The sequence below is a fragment of the Theropithecus gelada genome, chromosome 4, assembly GCF_003255815.1.
Source record: "Theropithecus gelada isolate Dixy chromosome 4, Tgel_1.0, whole genome shotgun sequence".
Classification (NCBI taxonomy): Eukaryota; Metazoa; Chordata; class Mammalia; order Primates; family Cercopithecidae; genus Theropithecus; species Theropithecus gelada.
This window is the reverse complement of record NC_037671.1, coordinates 138,790,180-138,804,914: the sequence shown is the minus strand read 5'-3', so window position 1 is coordinate 138,804,914 and position 14,735 is coordinate 138,790,180. Positions and strand designations below refer to the sequence as shown.

The 14,735-nt window shown below is 37.5% G+C and overlaps 1 protein-coding gene across 1 annotated transcript in view; it reads left to right on the top strand.

Moving 5' to 3' along the window:
• HS3ST5 (heparan sulfate-glucosamine 3-sulfotransferase 5) overlaps window positions 1–14,735 on the top strand; it is a 294,541-nt gene that overhangs the window by 163,856 nt on the left and 115,950 nt on the right. The window lies entirely within an intron of this gene.

The window sequence follows — 14,735 nt, the reverse complement described above, 5'->3', positions numbered from 1 at the left end:
CACGAGTCACTAGAACATGAAAACAATTTAGGCAAGTGCTTTGCTGCTTTACAACAAAGCTCACTTATTTTCCATTGCTTAATAACATATTCCTCATTTTCAGCTGAGACCTCATCAGAATGGCCATTTTTACTATCTGTGTTTCTGCCAACACTCTGTGCATGATTATTTGTGTATCCTCTAATAAGATGGAAACTTCCTCTACATCTCTCCTTTTTCCCTCCTGAGCCCTCACCAGAATCTCCTTTAAAAATCCCTTTATGACCATCTCAGTTTCTTAGAGCAAGCACTTCAGAATTCTTCCTACCTCTACTTATTACTCAATGCCCAATTCACTTCCACATTTGTAGGTGTTTGTTACAATAGCACCTCACTTCTCGGGACCAGTTTCTGTGTTAGTCAGTACTCTCCAGAGAAACAGAACCAATAGGAGATTATATAGCTATATAAAATGAGGAATTGGCTGTATTAGTCTGTTTCCATGCTGCTAATAAAGACATACCTGCGACCGGGCAGTTTACAAAAGAAAGAGGTTTAGTGGACTCATACATAGTTCCACGTGGCTGGGGAGGCCTCACAATCATGGTACAAAGCAAAGGCACATCTCACATGGCAGCAGACAAGAAGAAAATGAGAGCCCGGCAAAAGGGGTTTCCCTTTATATGACTATTAGATCTCATGAGACTTATTCACTACCATGAGAACATGTGATGGAGACTTCCCCTGTGGTGCAGTTATCTCCCACTGAGTCCCTTTCACAACCTGAGAGAATTATGGGAGCTACAATTCAAGATGAGATTTAGGTGGGAACACAGCCAAACCCTATTATTGGTTTATGAGATTATGGAAGTTGAGAAGTCTCATGATCTGCTGTTTGCAACCAGAGACCCAAGAAAGTCAGTGATGTAATCCCAGTTTGAGTCCAAAGGCCTGAGAACTAGAGGAGCTAATGGTGTAAATCTCAGTCCAAGGGCAGAAGAAGAACAATATGCTAGCTCAAGCAGGCAGGCAAGGAGGGGACAAATCCTCTCCCACTCAATTTTTGTTCTATTCAGACCCTTAACTAATTGGATAATGTTCACCCACATTGAGTAGGGCCATCTGTTTTACTGAGTTCACCAATTCAACCCTCACACACATACCTAGAAATTATATTTCACCTGGGCATCATGTGGCTCAGTCAAGGTGACAAGTAAAATTAACCATCACAGGCTGGTATAACTGGAGGATGCCACCTGGAATGTGCCGTTTCATAATAATGACAAGCTTAGCCCCTGTAACCACATGTAGGATAATATTCACCTGGGATAACCTTTACTGTCTTTGTTCATGGAGGTTAATTCCACTGATTCTAATGCAGGAATAACCACCTAGAATTATAGACTGGGAGAACCTAAAGGTCTTCAGAGCTCTAATCTTCTTATACTCTCCTTTTGCAGACAGGAAAACTTAGGCTCCAGGAGATTTAGTAATCTACTTAAGGTATCAGAGCTATTTAATTCCAGGGCCAAAGCAAGAACTCAAATCTTCAGGTTTATTTTCTATGACTATTCTCTAGAATTTTTTCCTCATAACCTGACCTTTTAAAGAAAGTAGTTATCTCAGCATTGCCCAACAACAGAAAACTTTAAATTTCTTTTTTCAATGATGAAAGAAAACATTGTAAAAAATGATTACTTTTTCTACTTGAGTATTCCATTATTGTCTAAATGTAGAACCTGATAGCAGCTTAGGGATGATCAATCTCTTCTTTACAAAATAAGTAGTTTATATTTTATACTCATAAATAATTATGTGAAACACTAACAGTAATAATTTGTTATAATATTTCCAAGAATTCCTATAAATATGGCAATATATATGACTTGCATACATTCTCAGTCTGTTTTAAACAGTGGCTTTGCATTTACTATAAATGCTTATATTTTAATAGTTTTAATCTTACATTAAAAACACATTATCATATCTTAAAATATAAAGCTAAGAAAACATATAAGGAAATATCTCTCCTTCAGAAAACTGCAATTCAAGATAGTCTATATGTGTGCATGCACACACACACACTTCCCTAAGTTCCCTGAAAAAAGAATATTCATGAGTCAGGAAGTATATTTTTGCCAGAAAACAAAACACTCTTTTAAATGGTTCATACTGCTGCACCAGAACTCCTTGACATTTTAGTAATGTCTAAAATGGCCAAATCTATAACATTTTGAAATCCTGGCATAGGTCATGATACCATGTACTCTGCTCTTCTTCAGGATGTCCTACCACACCAATAGTGGCTTAATACAAGATTAGAGAACAAGAGTATTGTTATTAACAAGAGCATGTCACAGGCTTTATTTTTTTCTCTGTGATAAGGAAACGTTTTAATAACTAGGTCAGACTATATTTCTGATTTTGAGATTCAATTTGGAAAATTCCAAGAAACACTTATAATATCTCAAAGAATAATTTAGAGTTGTGTAAACTTCATGGTTCATTGTGTCTTCAGAACAGGATCTCGGTTATAAGTAAGAAAACAGCATATAGATGTAATGACCATTGGAAAATATATTAAGCCACATTGTAGCTATGAAATTTCATTCTGGGCAACATCAGATATCCATGGTTTGGGTGATTTCAGGAAAACAATAACTTAAAAATACATACTTTGTGATTTTCACATTGTTCCCCAGGTCACACAGATAGAAAGAGGGATAGGATTCAGGTCTGTCACCCTGAGTCTGTGTTCTCCTCTGCAATGCTAACTCTGATAATGTGATGGCCAGGGTGAAGATCTGGAAAGACCAAGAAACCCCTGAGGAACTACTTTTGGAAAAGTGCATCAACAGAATAACTTGGCTACAGAGAGAGTTTTAACAGTTCTTCAAATCCAATACACATTTAACCTAGATATGCACATTGATTCTCCAAATTACTGAGGTCAAAATATTGCAAGAAGCCCCTAAGGTGGCAAAAGTTACTACAGCAAGTGTGACAGTGAATCATGCAATTAAAGCACAGAAATTGAACATGTTTGGTTGTTATTGTCCTTGGCAGGTTAGCTCTGAGGGATACCTGCTATGAACTGAATTGTGTACCACAAAATTCTTGTGCTGAAACCATACCTCAGCAAATTATTTGGAGATAGAGCTTTTAGGAAGTAATTCAGGTTAAATGAAGTCATGTGGACGTGGTCATAATCTGATAGATTGGCAGCTTTATTGGAATAAAGAGAGAACTCTCCACAATCTTACACCAAGGTAAGGCCATGGAAGCACACAGTGAATAGATGGGCATTAGGAAGAGAGCCCTCATCAGAACCCAACCATGCTGGCACCTTGATCTTGAACTTTCAAGCCTCCAGAATGATGAGAAAGTAAATACCTATTGTTTAAGCCACCCAATCTATGGCATATTGCTATGGCAGCCCAAGCAGAGAAAGACCTCACCAGCATGACATACATGGAGAGATAGGAGTGTTGAAGCAAGGTTTACATTATGTGCAGCACAGGATCCCCACAGAGTTAGAGAGCAGGATTGTGATGGTTAATATTAGGTGTCAACTTGATTGGATTGAAGGATGCAAAGTATTGTTTCTGGGTGTTTCTGGGTGTTGCCAGAGGAGAGTAATGTTTGAGTCAGTGGACTGAGAGAAGACCCACCTTCAGGAAGACCCACCCTCAGTGTGGGTGGGCACCATCTGATTAGCTGCCAGCACAACTAGAAAAAGCAGGCAGAAGAAGGTGGAAGAAACTGACTTGCTGAGTCTTCTGGCCTTCATCTTTCTCCTCTGCTGGATGCTTCCTGCCCTCAAACATGAGACTCCACATTCTTCAGCTTTTGGACTGTTGGACTTACACCAATGGTATGCTAGGGGCTCTCCAGCCTTCAGCCACAGACTGAAGGCTGCACTGTCAGCTTCCCCTGCTTTTGAGCTTTTGGGACTTGGACTGAGCCACTACTGGCTTCTCAGCCTGCAGACGGCCTATCATGGGACTTGAACTTGTGTTTGTGTGAGTCAGTTCTCCTTAATAAACTCCCTTTCCTATTAGTTCCATTGCTCAAAAAACAAAAAACAAAACAAAACAAAAAAAAACCCCTGACTAATACAAGGATTTACAAGAGGCCAAGGTTCAAAATCCAAGGAAATTTTGATGCTGTGGATCAGAGTCATTGAGTAAGCAGTATTGAACCGGTATTTAGCATAGTAAGTCAATTTGGAATTAAACTAGGTTAACTTCCTTCTACAAGTTGCAGGATTTTAACTAAGCTGCTTAACTCCCTCATTCTAACTTGGGTACTTTATGAATCATACAGTAGAGATAATAATATCTTTGTCACATAGTTGTTGTGAGGATTAAACGATTAGATATTAAATGATTAGTATTTGGCACAATGTCTGGCCTATGCTCACATCTCAGTGAATTGGTAACTACATACAGCTGCCAAAGTTAGAGAATGTGAGGTCTGGATGGCATTCGTCTATTCATACCCCAAATATTTATTGCTTGCTTACTATCTGCCAGGCAAGATTTTAGGTGCTAAAGATACAGCAGTGAGCAAAACAAATAAAAATATTTAGAAACCTACCTTCATGGAACTTACATTCTGGAGTTCTGAGGGTAATGACAAAACCAGGAGTTGGCCGGCTCCCAGCTGTGTACCATATCCTAAAAAGTCTTGTTCTGGGCAGCTCATGCAGTCCTTGACCGGGAGTGGCTACCTATATGGAAAAAGAGACAAAGAAAATGCATGCTGACAAATAGCTTGTTATATATATGGTATTACTCTTGACATGGGATTTTGTTAAAAGCTACTTGTCACTCTTCTTTTTTTTCTTTTTAACCCTCTCAAGCCAGCTTTTCCCAGCTCCAGGAAGAACCAGGAAGAGAAGCTATCACCCTTATTTTCTAAAGGCTTTCTTCTCCCTCATCTCTCCCCTTTGAAAAGAAAGGCTTTATACAAAGCCAGCTTCCTTAGCCTAAACAGGAGTATACCTTGATCTGTCCATTGTCCTGTAATGTTTTACTTGCTCTCTTGAACCTTGTCTCTGAAAGATTTCAGCCTAACACAAAAGAAAACAGGTTTAACACCTTCATCTTTCTCCTCTGCTGGATGCTTTGGGGAATTAAAACTTCACAATGACACATTTCTGAGAGAGCCCAGTTGCATACTCCCTTCCTTAACCTTCGTGGAAGCCTGTCTAGGGCAGCTCCGGGAACCTTCTAGTGTTCCTATGTGTGTATTTTCCCTTGTCACCATTCATCTTTCCTTTGGGTTAAGGAGGCAAGTTAAAGTAGTGAACTTTTGCTGCATAAATAGAGGCTAGATTTTGCTTTGTTTTGTGGCCATTTACTATGTACTTTGTGATGTTTTTCATTCTTTTCTAACCCATGTGCAGGGCTGATTGGTAAATGGATTTGGTTGTGAATAATAAACCAGTGTTCACATCTAAAAATCCATTTACCAAGAGATGCCTCTGTAGTGAGAGTGTGGCAAAACAGGTTATTCTTTTGTTGCTTTAGAAATATGCCTGATTTTCCTTTATTGTTTTGGGGTAGCTTTTGTTCATGTATATAGAATCCAGTCAGAGGAGCTAAGGGAAGCACCGGGAACAGTTGCCTATCCTTGTATGCTTAAATAAAAGAAAGCCAAAAACTGTTAAGAGCAAGACTTTTTGCAAAATATCAATGAATAAGCAATTTTGGTAAATAAGTAACCACTAGAAACAATGCTGAATGCTGAAAGCAAACTACACTTATTCCAAAAAATTTTCATGTTTAAACAAAGTTTTGAGTTTCTTTTCCTCTTCTCATGTAAATGCATAAATATACTACTTTTTCTCAGCTATGAAAAAACATTCTTATTTCAGTAAATTTCCTTCTTTTAGGTTTATCATGTGGATCATGGAAAAGGTATAATTTTACAGAGTTTGTTGCTTTTAATGCACATTTATACATTTATAGTACCAAATAAATATAGCCTTTCAAATAACAAACTTCCACAAAAGGAAATTCTTCCTTCATAACTAGAACACCTCTCACAGGACTAAGTCTTTTGTTAGTAAGATAAATTCCAGAAATGGATTTCAGAATAAAGACCTCAGTGTTTGTTTTTATTCTTGTGAAACCAATAAAGTGCTGACAAAGAGTGCTATAATATGCCACCGTAGTTTAGAAATAAGGCACATTTAAGAGTGCTCTTTATTGCCTTTTGCAAGTTGGATATTGCTAACCCTCGCCACACTACCACAGAAGATGCTTTGCATTAGCAGAAGCAGGGTGGTTGATCCATTTGAGCACCACCTGAATATTACATACACACTTAAAAAATGTCAAGCCTTTAGGAACACTGGAGTGATTATCATACTGTGGCATTACGTTCCCATAGGTTTAAGTCTGAAATATACTGAATTTAAAAGAGGAAAAGGTATGGCTATCATAATGTATGTTTCCATTGTTCTTCATATCATTTATTTCCTAACAAATTGCAACCCATCTCAAAAGGCCTATTTCAAGGGTTATTCTTGTGGATAAAAAAATGCAAAATTATTTTGATACATACTTGCCTCCTTGAATCTGGATGTTAAAATGTATGACACTGCCCATTCAAACTATGGTAGTATTGCTTTGCAATTCTGAGGACAGGAGAGGGAAATGGAATAGGGAAATACAAACTAATTTTCAAGCCCTGGTAAAAGGACTAAGAATGTGAAGGAAATGCAGGTTGCACAGATGACTGAAAACAGGAAGTGGGTAGGGAGTTTGTTGCTAAAATGCAGAGCAGAAGAGGGCTTAAGAGCAGGAATTCCAACTCTGGCTGCAGAATCACCTGGGGAGCAGACCAGTTCTTGGGAGTGACTTGCATCTAAGCTAAGACCACAGAAAAGAACGAGTATATAGGACATAAAAGTAGAATTTATACGCCAGAGCCTTTCTCTATGCTTTTTAGAACACCTATACTGCATATGTTCAACAATTATACCTTGCCTTGTTTTTGGGGGGATAGCGTGGGGTGAAGAGGTAGATTTTTTTTTAAAATCATTTACCCTGAGTAGGCATTCAGTAAATGCTTTGTTGCCAGTCTGACTCCATTTCCAGCCACAACCCCATGCAGTTGAGTTGAATGACATCTAAACCTGCAGGTAAGCATGCATGTATACATAATACTTGTTGTGAATGAAAAGGAAAATTAGTTCTTTCAAAAATATTAGCTTGGCTCTGATTAAAGATAAAAATAAAAACTATAGGTTTCTGCAAATGATACAAGTGGCTTTTTCTTACAAAGTACCCATTTATATTTTCGACAGCATTTGTCTTTCTTGAGAAAGTCCTTCATTCAAGGACCACATTGCAACCGTGGATCATTTATGTATAACTTGGTAGATGATAGACATTTGAAATTACTGTGACAGGTGTTTTCACATTGTTTCTGCTGATCTGAGAAAAAGCGCATTGCCAGAAAAGAGTGTGGAGAACTCAAACTCCTCAGAATCAATTTGAAGCAGTCTTTTAAAATAAGAACTGCTCTAAAGAGGCATTTTGGAAAGCAGTGGGGGTGGGGAGAACAGTTCTTGAAATGAAAATACAGTTCAGTAAATACAGTTCAGTAAAACAAGTTTATTTATTTGATGGATACTGTATATACACTGTGCTTTAATTTATTCGTCATGATTATTGCCTTGAAATTGTTTGTTGTTACCATTCATATGATGGCCTCAGGAGGCCCAGAAGAGAGCCAATGAAAACAATTCCATGGGTGTTACTAGTGAAATATTTCGTTATACTTCAAGATAAGAAATAAGAGTATACTAAAGAGACAAAGGAATACCAAAAGCTGAAGACTAAAAAATACAGAGAAAGAATGTCTTTTATATAGAATGGCCCATCAGTGCTAGCACTTAATCTGTAAAACCAGTAGCAGTTGTATTAAGTAATTTATGTGGGAATAAGAATTGTTTTTATATTGTTTTTGCTGTGGATGATAACATTCTGTAAGCTCATCATATTTTTAATCTTGACTTAAGAAAAATACTGCTGTGGCAATTATTAAAATAGGAGTTCCACTTATCCTTGTGCAAGTAGCTTCTCTTCCTCCTGTGTCCTCCCCCCTCACGTGCCCTCCCCCACCTGACTCCATCCCTCCTCCCCCTTAGCCAAAGGCATTTGTGAAATATAGAAGCAGTTATGTCATGCTGTTGTTTTGGGTATTCTTAATAAATGCTTACTGTATTTCAGAGGTGGTCTGAGGAGGTCAGCTAATGCAATTTCACTTTGATTACTTTTTTTATTTTTGGATGCAAAGAACCCTGAACCAATTCCCTGAATCTGTCATAATCATAATTTAGTTATCCACAGCTGCTTCATTAGATTTAAGTCTCTTTCAAGAGGATATTGATTATTCCAGTTCTTTATGATATAATAACAATATTCATAAGATGCCCTGTTCTCCATCTTCATTTGCTTGACCCACTAATGGGTACTGGTTTCAAATTTTCTTTTCCAATCACAACGTCCCTTTTAAAGTTCTGTGATTATAGTGACATAGCAATATCAAGCAACACCTTTAGCTACTTCAGGTGTTATACATTGGATTTCATAAACTCTTTCAATACATCAATACACCTTTGCTGTTACCATTAGAAGTCTGTATCTTTTTTTTTGTTTTTTTTTTTTTTGAGACGGAGTCTCGCTCTGTCGCCCAGGCTGGAGTGCAGTGGCTGGATCTCAGCTCACTGCAAGCTCCGCCTCCCGGGTTCACTCCATTCTCCTGCCTCAGCCTCCCCAGTAGCTGGGACTATAGGCGCCTACCACCTCGCCCGGCTAGTTTTTTGTATTTCTTAGTAGAGACGGGGTTTCACCGTGTTAGCCAGGATGGTCTCGATCTCCTGACCTCGTGATCCACCTGTCTCGGCCTCCCAAAGTGCTGGGATTACAGGCTTGAGCCACCACGCCCAGAAGTCTGTATCTTAAACTCAAATCTTAGCGTGCCATTCCAGAGTTTAACATCCTTCAATTCTCCTATTATCTACCTTGCACTTTTCTTTTCTCTTTTTCTTTTTTTTTTTTTGAGACAAAGTCTCGCTCTGTCACCAGGCTGGAGTGCAGTGGTGTGATCTTGGATCACTGGAACCTCCACCTCCCGGGTTCAAGCAATCCTCCTTCCTCAGCCTCTTGAGTAGCTGGGACTACAGGTGCGCACCACCATGCCCAGTTAATTTTTGTATTTCTAGTAGATACAGGCTTTCAACATGTTGGCCAGGATAGTCTCGATCTCTTGACCTCCTTATCTGCCCGCCTCGGCCTCCCAAGGTGCTGGGATTACAGACATGAGCCACCACGCCCGGCCTGCATTTTTCTTTATGGAGATAGGTGGTATGAGAAAGGTCTTAAACCAAAATGAGAAACTTGTTCCACCTAAATGAAATAACCAAATGGGAACATTATTGTTAACCTATACTGACTTAGGTAAGTTATTTTTTAAAATGTGGTTATATTTGACAGTTTGTATTATTGCCAAAAAGAAAAAAGAAACACATTCATCATATATGAACTTCTCACTTAAATGATTCATTAATCTTTATAAAGAAGCTTTTTTGAGAGCATCTAGAATATTCCAAGCACTGGTCTAAGCTGTGGAGATTAGCAGTAAAAAGATAGACGTTGTCTTAGCCCTTATGCTGCTTACACTCTGTTGGGGTTACAGGCCAGTAAAGAGACAATCGCATCATTCTGTGACAGGGATTTTGGTTGGAGAGAACAGGGTCGTAAGGATCTAGAGAAAGGGCACCTGGAAAAAGAATTGCCAGAGAAATCTTCTTGAGGAAAGTGACATCCAAGCTGAGACTGAAGAGGAGAAATTAGCCAGGCTGATTGGGATAGTGATCTAGGCAGAGGAGCAAAGCCCAGTGTATTCAAGGCATTGAAAGCAGCTCTGGATGAATGAATGGGCCAGACAGGGTGGAGTGGGGACAGATGAAGCTGTGGAGCAATTAGGACCCCAGTTGTGCAAGGTCACAATCGGGGGAGGGGCAATTTTGGGGAGCCAGAGAGGTCTTTGAAGTGTTGGTTTGAGGTGCCTATAGGTATCCAAGTAAGATTTCCAATAGGCAGAGCCTGCATTGCCAATTAACAAAGCATTTGATTTCGTTTTTGGGCTTTTTGTTGGTTTGTTTGTTTTTGTTTTTGTTTTGTTTTTTTGAGATGGAGTCTTGCTCTGTTGCCCAGGCTGGAGTGCAGTGGTGCAATCTTGGCTCACTGCCACCTCTGCCTCCTGGGTTCAAGTGATTCTCCTGCCTCAACCTCCTGAATAGCTGGGACTACAGGCACCTGCGACCACGCCCAGGTAATTTTTATATTTTAAGTAGAGACAGGGTTTCACCATGTTGGCCAGGCTGGTCTTGAACTCCTGACCTCAGATGATCCACCTGCCTCAGCCTCCCAAAGTGCTGAGATTACAGGCATGAGCCACCGTGTCCAGCCAGCATTTGATTTTGAAATTTAGTAGCTAAATTTAATTAAGAGGTAGCTCAATTCCTTGAGATTCCTTGGCTAGTTTATTAGAAATTTCTTTTACTTATCTCTTATTACTAATTTCTAATTCACTTAGTTCTATATCTGTAACTCCTTTTCTCAACAAATTTCAGAATTATGTGCTTAAAAATATTTTATTGATGAGTTAAGTAATTACTCATTTTTAATTTTTTGGTACTTTTTTCAACTATAAGTTGATATAATTTAAAATGTTGTGGCCTGCCATAAGAAGTGCAAAATCGAGCATATAAAATAGATTGTAGCATTACATTAAAAGAGTCGATTCTGTGGAAGTTTAATTCCCCATGCTTGTCAAAAGTTGTTAAAACATTGCTAGCCTCTTTTGAATAGAAAATGTGGGCAGACATGTACTAATATATCAGAAAATGACACTTTGTCAAAGAAGGCTTTCATGGAAGAATGTTCTGAATAAAATGTTTTCTTTTAAAAAGAACCCGACCTGTTTAACATTCCAAAGCAAACACAAAAGAACACAGAATGCCTGAACGCACTGCCAGTCACAACAGTTAGTTTCATTTACCCTTTAATACTTTTTTTATATTCCAAAAATTGTTCCCCAAAAGAATTATCAGTTTTATTCCATGATAGCCCTGGCTTGAAGTAAAATAAAAGTAGCTCTGACCCTCCTCAAAATGGATTCTTTTCAGACTTACTAGCACTTCTAATAGTATGATGATGACATAGTTGGCTATGTCTACTGTTAGACTCAATGTAATTATATGTGAAGCAACAATTCCGTTATCTATTAGGAACACTTGCTGCGGTTAACTGCATTTCACTGTCTGACAGATGAAATACAGAATTAAAATCTCAAACTAGTTTCTCAAACTTTTTTCTTCCCCCACGTCATTTTAAAATCTTTTAGCCTAGGGGAAGATGGTAGCTGGAAAAGAACGGGAAAACAGATGGCATTTAAAGGTCTGAGCAAGACTTACAAAGCAGATGTGCCTGTATTTTTACCTATTCTAGCTCCTCAAACAGGTCTTCTCTGCTATAATTGCTTTGCAATGGTTCCAATCCTTTGAACCTTCTGAGGGTGTCTGGAGTTAAGATAGTGTTTGATAGTTGAAATGTTAAACTGAAAATCAATAGATAATTGGCTTTGATTACTACCTAATACTGTCTAATCTAAATAGGAGGAATATTTGTGTGTGTTACTCATATTCTTTGCAGAAAACACACTGAAGCCTAGCTTTTGGGTGGGGATATCGTTCATTGGAAGAAACAGAAACAGATGGCAGTTGTGGTAATTGAGATACAGCATTGCTTAAAGGCATCCTGGAATTCCACCTAATAATACTAGTGTGAAAAGGAAAGAAATACTCTGCACAACTTACTTGATGTATAAGCTGAGTCTGATTTTATAGCCTTATAGCCTGCTCACAATTAAGATGCCCCAAAGGTTGTTGGTGGTGTTGGGAGTAGAGATTGTGCGAAGTTTTGAGCTAATGTCACAGAATGGTGAGAACAAATCTCCCCAACTATAGAGGTTTGTTGGAGAATAGAAAGCCCAGGTTTTAATAAAATATTAGAAAATTCTGCGTATATTAATATTTGTATAAAAGGACACTAACATTGGGGGCAACAGATTTTAATTACTAATAGTCAAGCCAAATGTGTTACTTTTACCATTTCATTAATTTACACTATTACTGCAAGGGAGAACTATTTTGTTGTTGTTTGTGGTGGTGGTGGAGGTGGGGGTTACAAGCATCTCACAATTGAGAATGCCTTCCTAGCTCTCTGAGATGGGAGCTGAAGACAGTAAGGGGTAGCATTGTGGATTTAGGCTTTGAGTCTTGCCTCTATAACTTACAAATTATACGTATAAATTATGTATGCCTTAGTCTCTCCAAGCCTCACTTCATTCATCTGTAAAATGGGCTGAATACAATTTTATTAGGCATTTAGTTCAGTGCCTAATACGTATTCAGTACCTAATAAATGGTAGCAATCATCATTGATAGACAAATGTGCACAGCTTAAAAGTTTTTCCCATCAAGCACACTAAGGATTGTAGGACATTCATGGATATAGTTTTTCACTGCACCAGGAAATCCCGTCCAAATGGATACAAGAGTGTTTCAGAATATCCTCAGAATCCATAGACCAGGAAACATTGTTATATATCACTATTCACTATTTAAACTGTTTGTTTAAATACAAGTTAAAAGCAGAACTTTTCCTTGAAAACACCTTCTGGTCACATTTATTGGACTGACTCATAAGAAATTTTATCACACTGATTGTTACACACTTATAAATCATTTGCTAAAAGCAATGGTTTCTCCGAAATGTATTAAGTCCAAAATAATTTCTAAAACTTGCATCGCTTTAAAGTTTAAACAATCATATCCTTAGCTATGAACTATTATTCCTGGAAGGTTAAAGTATATATCCTACGTGCAAAGGAAATGTCAAGGACATATCAATATTTGATTTCATTACACATTAGCTATGCCAGAGACCCTGCAGTCCTACCTAATGTAAACAGCTCACTAGGAGTCCACAACAGAAACCAACAAGAGATGCAAATTGATCCTGCTGTATTTTAATATTAATATTTTACAGCACTTTTTGAACTATTTTATAAATTAATTAATTTCAAAATGGATGAGGCAGTAACATTGAACTTTAGATAATTATGTTTAAATTAAATATAAGCATTTAAAATAATCATTTTAATTAAATACAAGGCACAGGCAGCTAATCATTAAAAGTGGAATTGGTAACTTGAGATTTATCATCCTGAAACCACTTGTACCACATTTCTAATGAGTTCTTTCCTCTACTTAAATGAAGGACTAAATTTATTTCCCCAATGTGGCAGCTAGTAAAAGATAACCCTTTCTCAGGTCATGGTTGTCAATTTGATGTTGAATCAGAGTAAAGAAATCTGTTTTGCTGTACTTGCTTTGATCCAAAAACAGTATTTACTATTTGCTAATCCATTTCCAACTTACAGTACTTTAATTCTATGAAAACCTAACAAACGCCCTAGTAACTGAAATAGCATTTACTACTGCAACAGAAAATAGTTATATTTTGTAAAGGAAATTGATGCTTTTTATAGAGGAGACTCCAAGGAATAAAATCTAAATACTTTTGTGATTAATTTTTTTTAAATTTCATTACAACTTTAAGAACGAGGAATAACACTCAAAACAACATCATTTTATAAATTATGGATATGTATACTCTATATTTGTAACAATATACATATATACACACATAAACAAATTTGTATGTTTTTAAAAAACCATCAGCTAGTTTTTCTAAAGCAATGTCATTATCATTTAGCATAAACTCTGACACTTAATAAATGTTTGTAAAGTAAGTGAATAAATAAGTGATAAATTTTATAGAATGTCTTTTAAAGGGCTCTCTCTTAAAATCATTTTTTGTTAGATCTTACCTTCTACTTTAACCTTCTCCATTGAAAGAGCTGATAAAGCTGAAGTGCATCTACTCACAGCTTTGAAGACTGTGTTTTTCCCTTATCTGTTGCTTTCCTGTATTCTAGAATTAGTACAAATGTTAAGAATCTAAAAGAGAGCATAACCTGTGGTGACTGAAAGGGCAATTTAAAGGCCAGTTTGCATGTTTTGTTCCTTGAACTAAATACCTGCAATTACTGATTGTCACATTTTTCTTCTGTTGTAAAAACTGAACTAATTGAAGGTATTACCCTTAGGGGACAAGCTCTACAGTATAATGAATGTTGAGTGCCCTCTTGAGTTTAGCGTTTTAATTATTTATAATTATAATGATTTCTGTTTATTTGAGAACTTTGGAAATAATTCTAGTTTATCAAACAAATTGAGAAACAGAGTAGTTGAGGCTTTATTTTGTAATGTTTCATACCGAGGTCAGCAGGCTAATGGATATGCCAAGAAGTTCTCACGAGCAAAGGAGCCAGTTTTCTGGGCATAACTGATATATGCCATGTCCTAAAATAGCTGGATGTGCTTTTTGCTACCCACTGTCTGATTTATCTATAACTATGTGGACAATATTGGGGTTGTGAGGTGAAGAGTTGACAAGAACACAACTGGAAGAAATTGGAAATAATTTATGAAAGTATGTTAATCAGAGAGGAGACAAAATAGACTCAGTAGCTGGCTATTAGCCAAGTGTATAAATTTTTAAGACCTGTTCCTTTACTTGAAAGAGATTTTGTGTGTGTGTGTGCGC